Genomic DNA, 14,913 nt, shown 5'->3' with positions numbered 1-14,913 from the left:
AAATGAACCACAAATAATATGCCTAACTGAGACAAAATTAACACCAAGGATATCCAATGACATACTAAACTTAGAGGAATACAATATATGGAGAAGAGACAGAAACTTAAAAAAAGGAGGAGGAATTATAATATTAACTAAGAAAAATCTAAAAGTAAAGGAAGTAAACCTAGATATACCATCACAAGTAGAACTGATTGCAGTAGAGATCGACACATCTGAAGGTAAAGTAATTGTAGCCAATCTGTATATGCCACCCAGATCAAACACATGGGAAAGAGACGAATATGAGGACCTGGCAGAGAGTACAATTCAGAGTATAAGATCCTTGCAACATAAAATGGAAGAGAAATCGGAAAGAATTATACTAACTGGGGATTTCAATACAAATATAAATTGGAATACTCTAGATATAAATAGCCAAGAAAGCTGTTTGGACCAAAAGCTCCTGGATCTCGTACAAGAGTTTTTCTTAACGCAACATGTGAGGGAAACCACTAGAAAAAGAGGACTTGATGTACCTTCAGTGCTAGATCTAATATTTACTAGGCAAGAAAATGACATTGACAGTTTAATATATCACCCTCCACTCGGCAAAAGCGATCATGCAGTACTAAATTATAACTTCAGGATAGCATATGACATAGTAAACAGCAATGACAGTTACAAAAAGAGACTAAACTATAAAAAGGGAAATTATCAAGACCTAAAGAAGTATTTCTTAGAAGTTGACTGGGAAAATGAGCTTAGAGGACAAGATTTAAATGCTGTATATAAAAATTTTTGTGAATTTTATGAAATAGGAGTCCAGAAGTACATCCCACAGCACAAAGAAGCAGATAAGAAAATACAGAAATGGTTCAATACAGAATGTAAAAAATCAAAAGAAAGAAGAGATTTGTTGTGGAATAGATACAGAAGACACAATAGTGAAAGGGCGTATAATAATTACAAACAGGCAAGAAACGACTATACAAGAATAAGGAGGGAAGCCCAAAAACAGTTTGAGGAGGATATAATAAATAATAGTAGTGATCAACCAAAGCTGTTTTACAGCTATATCAGAAGCAAAACCAAAGTAAAAGATATAATACAATCCATTACGGACGAGGGAATCACTTATACACAAGAGAAAGATATTTGTGAAGCACTAAATAAGAATTTCCAATTAGTTTTTACAGAAGAAAAAATTTTGAGAGGGACTATGTGGAACACGCATGTCCACATATACTACCAGATATACAAATAGCAGAAAAAGTAATACAGGAGGAGTTAAGTAGATTAGACAGAGGAAAAGCAAGTGGTCCTGATGAAATTTCATGTTGGGTGTTACGAGAATGTGCAAAGGAGTTAAGTAAACCATTATTTTTAATTTTCAAGAAATCCTTGAGTCAAGGGAAACTACCTGATATTTGGAAAAAAGCAAATATAGTCCCCTTATTCAAGAAAGGAAATAGACAAAATCCACTCAACTACCGACCAGTATCACTGACCAGTGTTGTAAGCAAGGTATTAGAAAAACTTATAAGAAAAGCTTGGGTAAATCATCTAGAAGAACACAGTATGATAACAGAAAGACAGTTTGGCTTCAGAAAAGGAAAATCATGTGTTACTAATCTGTTGAGCTATTATGACAGAGTAACAAACACAATACAGGAAAGGGAAGGATGGGTGGACAGTATCTATTTAGATTTCAAGAAAGCTTTTGACACAGTACCACACCAAAGACTTTTATGGAAGCTGTACCATCAAGGAGGAATTCGAGGCAAACTGTTTTGTTGGATGCAAGACTTTCTCATAAAAAGAGGAATGAGGACAGTACTAAGAGGAAACTACTCATCATGGAAAGAAGTGACTTGTGGAGTACCACAGGGTTCGGTGCTGGCACCAATCATGTTTCTAGTGTACATAAATGATATAAACAGTAACACTGGAAATGACAGCTATCTGAATATGTTTGCAGATGATGCAAAAATACAAAGGAGAATTACTAGCACAGACTCTTGTAGGGAGCTACAAGAAGAATTAAATAAACTTCATGAATGGAGTAGTACATGGCAAATGGAATTCAATGTGGACAAGTGTCATGTAATCAAGTTTGGTAAAAGTGGAAAAAGACCTGATTGGGATTATAAGTTAGGAAATAAAACCCTATACACATCAGAAAGAGAGAAAGACCTAGGTGTGATTATCAATAACAGACTATCTCCGGCTGACCACATCAGCGAGAAGGTACGGAACATGTATACACTGCTTGCAAATATGAGAATAGCATTCACATACATAAATGAAGACATGCTAAGAAGGATAATAACATCATTCATTAGACCAACCCTGGAATATGCATCAATAGTCTGGAGTCCTCATCTCAAAAAGCATATAGACAAGATTGAAAAAGTTCAAAGGGCCGCTACAAGATGGATACCAAGCATAAGGGACCTAAGCTACGAAGAAAGACTAAATAAACTGAATCTACCAACACTACAGGAGAGAAGGAAAAGAGGTGACATGATAATGCTATATAAATGCATATCAGGGAAGGAGAAAATAGACATAAATGATTACTTAACATATGGAGAAGCATCAGCAAGAGGACACTGCAAAAAACTGCATAAGAAGAGAGGTGATAAAGACGTAAGGAAATTCAGTTTCCCAAACAGAGCAATTAATCAATGGAATGCACTACCGAATGAAATAGTGTGTGCCAAAACAATTCACAAATTTAAGGATATGTACGATAAATATGGTCTAAGACACGGGACAATACGAGCTTGACTCATTCCTGTAAAGATACAATTAGGTAAGAACAATTAGGTAAGAACACACACACACACACCGCTCGCTGGCTCAGTGGTAGCGTTCTCGCTTGGCATCTGGCAGACGGGAGTTCGCGCCTCGCTCAGGCTGCGAAAAGTTTCACTGACGAAGTGGGCGGTTACTGTCCCCCTCGAGCAAGAGGACGGGTGTGTGAGTGTGTGCAGGTCACAGCCTTGCCCTTAGATCGGACTATATGAGCTCTCAGCTCCCTTCCGGGAGGGTAAAAGCTGACGATCACGACCATCAAGTGATCCTGACCGACCCAGTGAATTACACACACACACACACACACACACATTGAAAAAATACCAGCTTCGCTCTAGCAGCTGGTAATAATAGTAATACTCATCATCATCATCATCATCAGCTAACCCTGTGTTGCCCCATGAGGAGCGTAGGAGCCCAGGGCTAGGCAAGTTGGTCCTGACATTTAAGATGAGAGTGACCAGCCTCACTCATCCCTGAGTGGCATTACATGAACAATAAACCCCAACCACCCCTTGGATATAAAGCTTCACCGGCTCAATCCGATTGGAGCACAGTAATTACCCACTAAACCACCAGGCGCCATAATTTTGTTATATGGTTACCACCCAGCGTAGTAGATGGTTTCTTGGTGTACAGGAGACCATTTGGCTTGTCACTCAGTGTAGAGTCACCCACAGGCAGAAAGAAAGTAAGAAGGAAAGAAATACAGGAGAGGAAAGAAGGAAAAAGAGAGAGGAAATGGCACTCATATGAGACCAGCAATACATCGAGTGAGTGGATGGTGAGCGCCCCCACCTACCACAACAACAACAATAATGATAATAATAATATACTATTTTTCGCTGTTGATAGACGTGTGTGTAGCTAAACAGACCAATACATCCATACACAGAGTATACGCAGTTTTACCGCAAATGTATCACATGTCCAGTATTAGTAGTAGTAGTAGTAGTAGCAGTAGCAGTAGTAGTAGTAGTAGTATTGTAATGATTATGCTGTTGATAGACGTGTGTGTAGATAAACAGACCAATACATCCATACACAGAGTATACGCAGTTTTACCGCAAATGTATCACATGTCCAGTATTATTATTAGTATTATTATTATTATTAGTAGTAGTAGAAGTACAGTAGTAGTAGTAGTAGTAGTAGTAGTAGAAGTACAGTAGTAGTAGTAGTAGTAGTAGTATTGTAATGATTATGCTGGTGATGATTACTATTATTATTAATAATAATATTAGTGCTATTGTTGTTGTTGTTATTATTATTGTTATTATTATTATTATTATTATTATTATTATTATTATCATTATTATTATTATTACGGTATATTATTATTAGTGTTATTGTTGTCTTATTATTATTATTATTATCATTATTATTATTATTATTATTATTATTATCAGTTTTATTGTTACTGTTATTATTAATATTATTAATATTATTATTATTATTAATATATTGTGTTGTTGTTGTTAGTATTATTATTATTATTACTATTGTTATTATTATTATTAGTAGTAGTAGTAGCAGTAGTAGTAGTATATTGTGTTGTTGTTGTTTTTGTTGTTATTATTATTATTATTATTGTTATTAAGAACTCCATATTCTGTGGAGTTCTTATTGATACTGTAGATATTTCTTTTTCTCCTGGGGGGGGGTTAAGATGTAGAAGGCTGGCATTGCAACACCGTTCGGGATAGAGCCGTGACATTTTCAGCAGTGATGTATCTTGCTTGTATGCTTCTTTTGGCATATATATTTTTCCCCTTAGCACTGGCGCCTCTGTGTTATTCTTTTTCCATTTTTTCCCTCCTGCGCAGCCAAACTACTGAATTGCTTGCTTTGTAAAAGTTGCTGTATGTAGTCATCGGCACAGACTATACCAGTGTACCTGGGTATACTGGTGCACCTGGGTATACTGGTGCACCTGGGTATACTGCACCTGGGTATACTGGTGCACCTGGGTATACCGGTGCACCTGGGTATACCGGTGCACCTGGGTATACTGGTGCACCTGGGTATACTAGTGCACCTGGGTATACTAGTGTACCTGGGTATACTGGTGCACCTGGGTATACTGGTGCACCTGGGTATACTAGTGTACCTGGGTATACCGGTGCACCTGGGTATACTAGTGTACCTGGGTATACTGGTGCACCTGGGTATACTGGTGCACCTGGGTATACTGGTGCACCTGGGTATACTGGTGTACCTGGGTATACTAGTGTACCTGGGTATACTGGTGCACCTGGGTATACTAGTGTACCTGGGTATACTAGTGCACCTGGGTATACTAGTGCACCTGGGTATACTAGTGCACCTGGGTATACCAGTGTACCTGGGTAGAAAATCTCTCTCTCTCTCTCTCTCTCTCTCTCTCTCTCTCTCTCTCTCTCACTCTCACATAACCTTAAGTAACACAGCCACCAAAACGTCATAAATAACGCCCTCTCTCTCGTCCCCCCGGCTCCACTCCTGCCTGCAGCAAGGTGTAATAAACAAAATAAATCACTAAGGAAAAAGTGTTAGGGAGCGTCCTTAATCTAACAGGATACGAGTTTAAATCCTTTTTATTCTAACTTGGCCTAAAACTGTCATCTCTCTATTTTGAATGCGAGATGCTGGTCACGAAGAAGTGCTATGAGGAGGGGGCACAGCTTTAGTAATTTCCTTTTCTGCTCATTTACCATATATTTCAGTTCTTCTGTGCCTATTTTCCACAGTTTTTCGTTATTTTGCTGTTTTTTACCGTAGGACAGAGGCAGGCAATGCTGCAGCTCTGCATCCTTTCCATAGCACTTCGTGACTAGCACCACAGTGGTGTTAAGTTATTGTTACAACTACCCAATCGAAATGGAAAGGTGGAATTTTTTACGCCTAAATTCTTTCATCTTAATATTGGAAACATAAAAAATTGTGTTATGTAAAATAAGTCACTGGGAAAGTACTACGAATTCGGCAATAACGAGATTACCACTTTGGATATATTACACTTTGAATATTATTTCGAAAGATGTTAAAATATCCATAATTAAATCTATGTACCTTTTACAACAATAAATATTTCAGTTCAAAATCTACGTAAAATAGGACATGAAAACAAAAGAAATAGGTGTACGTCACAGGAATTATGGGAAGGGGCTGGAGAGGTGGAGGAAGTTGTGAGGGAGTATTTGTTTCTTTCATGTTTCTCTTCGCATTATCTTATTATTTACGGTACGTCTGTGCGTTAATTGATATCTGGCACCATTATTGAGGATTGGAATTAGTTATATAAGGGTGTGATTATTAGCTGTAAGAAGAATGGAGGGCTGTGTTTACTTCAGGTGAGCCAAGCTGCCCCTTTAAACCAGAACAGGTTTTAAATCCCATATAGTCCTGACATCCCTGTTTATTTTAAGGCTGAAATTTTATCATCTGTAGAGGCAGGCTGGAAAATAATAATATTGCCTCATTTTAAGTTTATTGTTTTGTAATAATGGGTATTGTTAACGCTGAAATATGTTTACATTTTAGTTAAGGGCCCGAAGTCGAGCCATTTAACTTGTTATTTGTTTTTAAATCACCAGAAATGTCATCCTTAAGGCCTGGAAGACCAGGAGGTAATTATGTGTATGAGAAGGCATTAAGGATTACCATAATTACTGATATAATTGAGAAATAGAAGTGCAAACGTAGGTTTTTGTGCAACATAAAGTGTATGTGAATGTAAGACAAAAAAAAAAAAAAAAAACTGCAGTAAGCCAGGTGGCCTATGCTAAGCAGTTCCTTTAGGAGTATGATTTGATATATTAATATAGCCTGTAAAACAGATTCTGCTTAGGGTACACAACTCAGTCATTGTACACCAGCTTATCTTCTCCTGGATATTTAACCTTTTCCATACGTAGGGTAGTGGTGCACAAGTCACCCGCTTGTTACTGGATGACGAAGGCTGCATAAAACCTAATCTCACCCGCTTGTTACTGGATGACGAAGGTTGCATAAAACCTAATCTCACCCGCTTGTTACTGGATGACGAAGGCTGCATAAAACCTAATCTCACCCGCTTGTTACTGGATGACGAAGGTTGCATAAAACCTAATCTCGCCCGCTTGTTACTGGATGACGCAAGCCGCGTCAAACAAAATCACGAAGGAATGAAAAAACATCATAAATTATTCTATCTATCTATCGCCAGACGCCATAATCCCGTAAGGGTGGCCATTTGACTTTGAGTTATATGTTTTACAGGGAGGGACACTAACCCTCCACCAACCCACTTGTTGACACGTAGGGAACATGTATGGCATCATTTATATTGGCTAAACATTTTTATCAACACCATTCTGTTGTATGTAGCCAAGCCCTACGCCAAATAAAGGCAAATGCTGGATATTGCAGAGTACCTCCCCAGCAGCTCATCATTTGGCATTAAGCCAAATAATGTTATCATCCATTTTTACCCTTAATCCTAAAAACTTACCCATGAGTTAAAGATGAAAACTAAGCATGAAATACAATACAGTAATGATACAGTACAGTAATGCAGTACATAGTGTACTGCTGAATGTACTCACCAAGTGATGGCATCAATGGAGGGTAGAGTTGTACACCATGCAGTACAGTACTGTACAGTGTACTTAATCCCATGTGGTCAAGTGGCGAATGGCTTCCCCAAAGATCACCCCAGGCCATAAGCTTTGCAACAACAACAAACATGGAATGCAACAGAGTTAGTCACAGCACTAGGGTTTCATGACTGCATGGTCAGAAGAACAGAGCACACAGACATGTCTTTACAACGTGACATCCACAGGCAAGAATGAGAGGGCAATGGTATTCTTGGGGTGCCGGGTGAGCTGCTCCCACAACAGATTCTAATTGGCTGGGGCATAGCGGGTGTTTTCATTGATTTGCAAGCTTTGGGGTTTTGCCGGGTGCTGGTGAGTTACTGTTTATACACCTCAATGGTGGACGTTGCATAGAACAGCCAGATACATCCCATTTCAGCACTGGATGCTGCATAATTTTGCCTGATATTCCTTTAATAGAGCCGAGCCAGCAGCACCGGATATTGTGTTGGGCTGGATATTTCAGTGACAGATAATTGAGAGTTTACTGTACTGTACCAGGCAGCTGCTTTTTTATCTGGTGGCCAAGAACACCCCAGTCAGAGTGATGGCCTTGCATAGGGTGATGGCCAACAGGTATCTTATAGTGTCACCAGAAGTGGTGCTGGAATGGTGGTCAGAACTTACCCTTTATGTACCTGACCAGGGTAGTCTAGCCTCAGGCCCCAACACCTTGTAGAGGGTAAAATGGGATTGACAGGTACTGTTTATCATAATACTGCTCAGTAATTTTAAGACTCATTTCTGTCTAGACTGGTTTGATAAAACAGAATTGTTGAAAAGTGTACAGTTCTGAAAAATTACTAACTTCAGAGCAGTGTAGCAATTAATGTATAACTTGCATGAACTTTGAAAACTGTTTCACATACCCTGTACTGTACTTAATTGCATTCAGTGAGCCAATATGACGTAAAAATCAATTAGTCAAACTATTGTTTTACTCAGTGCAAGGCATTTTTTTTTTTTTTTTTTTTTCCAAAGCTGCAGTGTACAGGGTAATGGTAATGGAAACCTATACAAAACATAACTTTTGTTATGACCAGTGTCTAATGGTAACATGTTTACTTTGCAGGCCATAGATGCTGCTGCCTCACAGTTTTCCTGGGAAGGGACAGCAGGATGCCAGTGTGCAGTTTTGGAGATTAAGCAGCACTGACAACTGCCACTGGGTGACCAAGGCAAACACAGGCAAGCATGTGGGAGTCTTATAAGCAAGTGAGGTAACTCTTATTATTATTATTATTATTATTATTTTTTTTTTTACAACCAGCCCTGCTTTGTCTTCACATTTGCATGGTGTGTGTGGTGACAGGCAATATCAGCACATCCCTGGTGTATGTAGAATTATTTTTGGAAGTGCAGGCTTTTGGATATCAGATTTTTCAGATTAGAGAGTGCTGTGGTGTTGGTGTGGATGTGCCAGAAAGCATTAGGAGAAATACCGGGTACTTTGAGATGCTTTGGCCATGTGGAAAGGATGGAGAATGAGAGGCTGACTAGGAGAGTGTGTGTGTGTGGATGAGGTGGAGAGGGGGAGGAGGAGGCAGAGACCAAGAATGGGCTGAGAGGTATAGTATATGAGAGAGGGCAGCGTCGTGGCAGAGAATGTGATGACATGGAAGGAATTCGTTTGTAGTGATAAATAGGTAGGTAGGTAGTTACTAATACATAAAACCTTAGTGCTCAGAAATGTAGACTTTCAGAATTGCCACTGAGTTTGATGATAGGTGACTGGAACAACTTAGCTGTGGCTTTGAAAAAAATTCGCCATGACTCTCATGCACAGAAAAGAATTGCAAATTTTTAAAAATGTTTCACCAATTGATCTTATGAGGTTGTACTGGCTCAGAGTGAATTCTGTGAAGTACAGTATGGTGTAAATCAACTTTCAGGTAGATGTGTACCATACTTTGCCAGCTACAATGTCATGAACTTATGCATTCAGTGTAGTAGTAGTTGTAACCCCAGGCTTTTCCGAAGTGAATGGCAGGCTTATAAGATGCCTTTCTCATGCAGGCTTCCACAAAAAATCTTCCACAGGTATACCCACTAATGTTTAATAATATCCAGCTTAATCCTGCATCATCCTTGAACATGCTTGGGGATTCATTCACTCGAGATTTATCTTGGAAAGATCATATTACATCTCTTGTAAAATCTGCTTCCAAGAGATTAGGTGTGCTAAGCCGACTCCGCTCTTTCTTTACCCCTGCACAATTGTTGACTCTATACAGGGGTTTTATTCGTCCCTGTGTGGAGTACAACTCTCATGTGTGGGGAGGCTCCCCACATACAGCTCTTCTCAATAGGGTGGAGTCAAAGGCTTTTCATCTCATTAACTCTCCTCCTTTTACTGGCTCCCATCAACCTCTGTCTCTTTGTCGAACTGTTGTATCTTTATCTCTTTTCTATCGCTACTTCAATGGTCACTGCTCCTCTGAACTGTCTGCATGCATTCCTCCACCTCTACAACGGGCGCGTAGCACCCGTCTAGCAACAAACTGTCATCCCTTTCCTCTCCAGCTCTCTAATGCAGGAGTTAACCACTACTCCCAGTCCTTCATTTATGCAACAGGTTAACTCTGGAACTGTCTCTCTTGGTCTGTATTTCCTACTTCCTGAGACCTCCAGTCTTTCAAACGCAGTGTGTCCAGGCATCTCAAAATGAACAGATGTTGAATTTGGCTCTTTTTTGTATTGTTTTTATTTCTTTTCTTGGAAGGAACTGTTATGTGAGCTCCTAGCCTTTGGTTCCTTCTTCCTTGCATTAGAAAAAAAAAGTCTGCCATCCTTCTGTCAGGGGACATGGAAGGAATTGAGGGATGTTTGTATAACCAGGTATTCAAGCCAGTTGGTTATATTGGTGCCACCATGTGAAGGCATTTCTTTCCAGCACTTGTGTATTTACCAGAAAAAGTATATACCATCTTCTATTACAGTTTGGTATGAAATGTAGGTGTACATGCTAGAATATGGGTGTGCAGATTTCTAGGTCAGTATCTGCCCTAACCGTAGACATTTTTCATCATTATTATCATCTTCCTGCTTCTTTTCCCCCTTTGGGTGGGGTAAGGTAGGGTCCAGACAGCAATGAAAAGGGAAAAAAAAATGATAGTGGGAGAACTGATCACCATAAATGGGTCACACACTCATTCTCTCACCATTCAAGCCCCTGGAATCATGGCTCCACCTCCTAGGCACAGGGTGTACTTGTACTGTCATTATTCCCCTTCAGGCAGAACCAATCCAATGACTATTTTCATTTTTCAGGCTGAGTGACATGATGTACGTGGCAATGCTCCAGGGAACAGTTTGATGCACTGAATGTTGCAGTTTACAAGTTAAGGGACACCAGCAACCCACACACTGCATCAGATGAGGTGGGTTCACTTATTTAGAACTGTCTGTCTATTGCCAGTGCCTTAATCCTGTAAGGGATGGCAACAGACAAATTTCCTCCATGTCTCTCTGACCTCTGCCCTACCTTTCTTCCAGGTCACACCCTTCCCCCTCATATATCTCTCCATACCATCCCTGCATCTCATTCTTGATCTTCCTATCCTCCTTTCCCCCTCAACCTCACTCACACACTTCTTGTCAGTCTCTCATTCTTCATCCTCTGTACATGGCCACATCTGGAATTACTGTAGTTTAATTTGGTGCTGGAGTAGGATGCCTTCATGTAGTGGCACTGATATAGCCTGGTGGGTGCACTGCCCAGGTATTTAAATGTCCCCCAGTTCCCTCCTTATCTACAAGAGGAGGATAATGGACTGCAGAAGGGCAGTATCAGCCTGCAGTCCACTGGGTTCACACACAGTTGAACCTGGAGTCACAGTATTAACAGTCATAATTCCCATGTGTGTTTGTTTCATGTTGTTTTATTTCATTTCATGGCTGATGCTTAACTACTCTCTCTCTCTCTCTCTCTCTCTCTCTCTCTCTCTCTCTCTCTCTCTCTCTCTTTTTACGGGACACAATAGGAAGTGGAAATTTTTTAGAAAGCCTGACTCTTTCCATCACAGGTTGAAGTTAGACAAGAGTTTATTTAAGAAAGAGTTTTCCATATACTCGGATTGGTTTAGCGCCTGTTAACCAGACCTACTATCCATCCATCCATCATCCAATCCTACGTTGCCCCATGAGGAGCGTAAGAGCCCGGGGCCAGGCAAGTTGGTCCTGACATTTAAGATGAGACTAGGTGTGAAATTGCCACCACACTATTTTGAATGCTGTGCTGTGACAAGAAATAATCACTAAAATACTGTATGCTGCTGATCTTGAAAAATTGCCATGGAAAAGATGTAGAGCCATAGCATTGTCTTATTCTGCAGCTGTCTATCTATCTATTGCCAGACGCATGAATCCCATTCGGGGTGGCCACAAACAAATCGCCTCCACGTCACCCTGTCCCCCGCCATTTCACTGCCCTGCTTCCAACTCACACCCCCCTCTCTCATATACCTCTTCACCCCATCCCTCCATCTCATCCTCGGCCTCCCCCTCCCTCTTCCCCCCTCCACCTCACTCACATACACTCTCTTTGTCAGTCTTTCACACTCCATCCTCTCCACATGGCCAAACAGCCTCAGTGTATTCCTCTTAACGCTTCCTATCACATCCACACCACAACGCTCCTTTATATCCTGTCAGCCTGTCTCTCCATGTGACTCCACAGGCTCCTCTTAAATAACTCATTTCCACTGCTCTCACTCTTGACTTGTGTCCTTCCAACAAGGTCCAAGCTTCACTTCCATACATTAGAGTTGGTATCACAATACTGTCATGTAGTAACTTTTTCACTTCCATGCTCACTTCCCTGTTTCTTATCACTGCTTTCAAAGAACCAGCAACCTTTCTTCCCTGCTGTACCCTTTCAAGCACTTCATCTTCCAAACCTCCATCCTTACTCATCACACTACCCAAGTACTTAAACGTACCACATTTTCCAATTCCCTACCATCCAACCTCGCTGTACATTCACTAACTTCACCTCTCTCAAAGACCATCACTTTACTCTTCCCTGCATTCACCTTTAGATTCCATTTCTTACACATTCTCCCAGACTCATCCACCAAGCCTTGCAGCTCCCCTTCGTCTTCACTTAACAACACAGTATCATCTGCAAACACAGTACAGGGAGTTTCCAAACACTACCCTCTCTCACCAGGGCCACTCCAACATCCACTACCCTACCTTGTACCTCTTTTATTACCCCATCCATGTACAGATTGAACAACCATGGAGACATGACACATCCCTGTTTCAACCCAACTTTCAAAGAGAAAAATTCACTTAGTTCACCATCCACACGCACTGCAGCCTTCGCACCATCGTACATACTCTTCACAGCATTCAACAACTTCCCATCTACTCCATATATTCTTAACACTTTCCACAATCCTTGTCTATCCACCCTGTCATATGCTTTCTCCAAATCCATGAAAGCCACATACAACTTCTTTCCCTTCTCTAGAAACTTTTCCACTAAAGATCTAAGAATGATTATCTGATCTACACAACCTCTTCCCTTCCTAAAGCCTCCCTGTTCTTCTCCAACTAATTTCTCTGTTCTTTCTCTAACTCTGTCAATAAGTATCCTACCATACACTTTTCCTATTATACTAAGAAGACAAATGCCCCTATGAGTACCACACACTTCTTTTTCCCCTTTTCCTTTGTACAAGGGAATAATTATACCTGACTTCCAATCCTCTGGGACTCTACCTTCCTCCCAGGCCAATTACTTGTCTGCAAACTGTATTAATAATCTGGGTGTTCATTCATTTTAGTAATCTGGGTGTTCATTCATTTTAGTACTTTTGGCATTCATTCATTTTAGTAATCTTGGTGTGCATTCATTATAATATCTTGGTGTTCATTTATTATTTTTAATTTTGACATTCATTAATTTCAATAATCTTGGTGTTCATTTTTTTTTTTCCTGTGAAATTCCTTTATGTACTTGTATGTATCACTACAGAATGTGGTGAAAGTTTTTGGCATATCAGAGAGCCAGGATTCCAGGGGCTTGAATGATGAGTGAATGGAAATGTGGTCCATTGGAGTGGGCAAAAGGACACTGCTACTCCTCACCCTGCCCAAGGGTGGGACAGGAGGTCCAGATGATGATGATGATACATCACTTGACCTTTTCTTTAACACTTCAGTTTACTTATTTAACTTGATGGGTGAAAAAGAGTTGGGATGAATTGATGTAGTTATTTATTTATTTGTCATACACACTATATCTTTGCCAACACTTCCAGAGCTGTGTACTTAGTGAGGTCAGTGGCTGCTCTGCTCAGCTGGTGCATGTTGGTGGAACATCACCCTCATCGTCGGCAGCATCAACCAATACGTCATCCTGGTCATCAACCAAACCATCTTCAGCATCATCCAGGTCACTGGGGTCATCTGAAGGCTGCAGCAATGAGAGGAGAGAAGAGGACAATGAAAATGGGTTCACTGCAGCACTTATGACAATTGTATACAAGTACCTGTCTGTTGGAATGCCCCAGGCCATAGCTGGCAGCACTACAGGTGATATTTATTATATTGTCAGTGTAATTATTATGTACAAGTACTTGTCTGTTGGAATGCCCCAGGCCGTACCCAACCCCCTGGCAGCACTACAGGTGATATTATAATTTATCAGTGTAATGCACACAACATGCACCAGCATCATACAACACATGTAGTAGTGTCCTGAAGCACATCTGAAATGTGAACCCAGTGAACTGTGGGCTGAAGCTGCCCTCCTCCTGCAGCTCACCATCCACTTTTCTGGGGATAGGAAGGCAGCTGAGGCATGTTTGTCAAACCTGGCAGTGGAGCTGACCAGTACACCACATGAAGGCATCCCTCTTTATATACTTTACAAAGCTTATGGCTTGTGTGCTACATCTGTCTTCACTCAGTGTTAACAAACACTGCATAAGGAAGTCATTTAGATGGAATAGCAAAGTAACAAAAACTAAACCACTTTTAACACTAAACTTATGGAGGCTGGTTCCTGCTGTTATTGGGATAGGAACCATTATTATTATTATAATTATTTTTTTTTAATGCAAAAAAGAAGGAACCAAAGGCCAGGAGCCCACAAACCATTCCTTCCAAGAAAAATTAAAAAAAAACAAAAGAGAGCCAAATTCACTTGCCAGTGTATCACCTCAGACATTACAACAATTGGGACAAGATTAAGATATCAAGTATCCTGGATTTTGGTAACGTGTGAGGAATAGTTTTCTGTGAACTGGTGGGTTAATCAGGGACATAAATTGCTAGCCATGTGGGGAGGGTGAAGAACGAGAGACTGGCTGGGACAGTGTGTGTGCATGAGGTGGAGGGGGAGACCGAGGATAAGATGGGAGGATGAACCGGAAAGATAAATGAGAGAGGAGGATATGAGTTGGAGGGAGGGCAGCCAAAGGACAGGGCAATGTGGAAGCAGTTTGTTTCTGGTCACCCCATACAGGATTAAGGCTTCTGG

At 40.5% G+C, this 14,913-nt stretch overlaps 1 long non-coding RNA gene across 1 annotated transcript in view; it reads left to right on the top strand.

Moving 5' to 3' along the window:
- LOC145405582 (uncharacterized) overlaps positions 1–13,930 on the top strand; it is a 162,888-nt gene extending 148,958 nt beyond the window's left edge. Inside the window, exon 3 of the long non-coding RNA XR_013898382.1 lies at positions 13,714–13,930. This is a non-coding gene — a long non-coding RNA (uncharacterized LOC145405582). The remainder of the gene's footprint in view (positions 1–13,713) is intronic.
- The last annotated feature ends 983 nt before the right edge of the window (positions 13,931–14,913 follow it).

This window comes from Coenobita brevimanus, chromosome 8 (assembly GCF_032717465.1).
Source record: "Coenobita brevimanus isolate Jiangsu-jjx chromosome 8, ASM3271746v2, whole genome shotgun sequence".
Taxonomy (NCBI): domain Eukaryota; kingdom Metazoa; phylum Arthropoda; class Malacostraca; order Decapoda; family Coenobitidae; genus Coenobita; species Coenobita brevimanus.
Note: the sequence above shows the minus strand (reverse complement) of the source record. Positions and strands in the feature narration are given on the sequence as shown.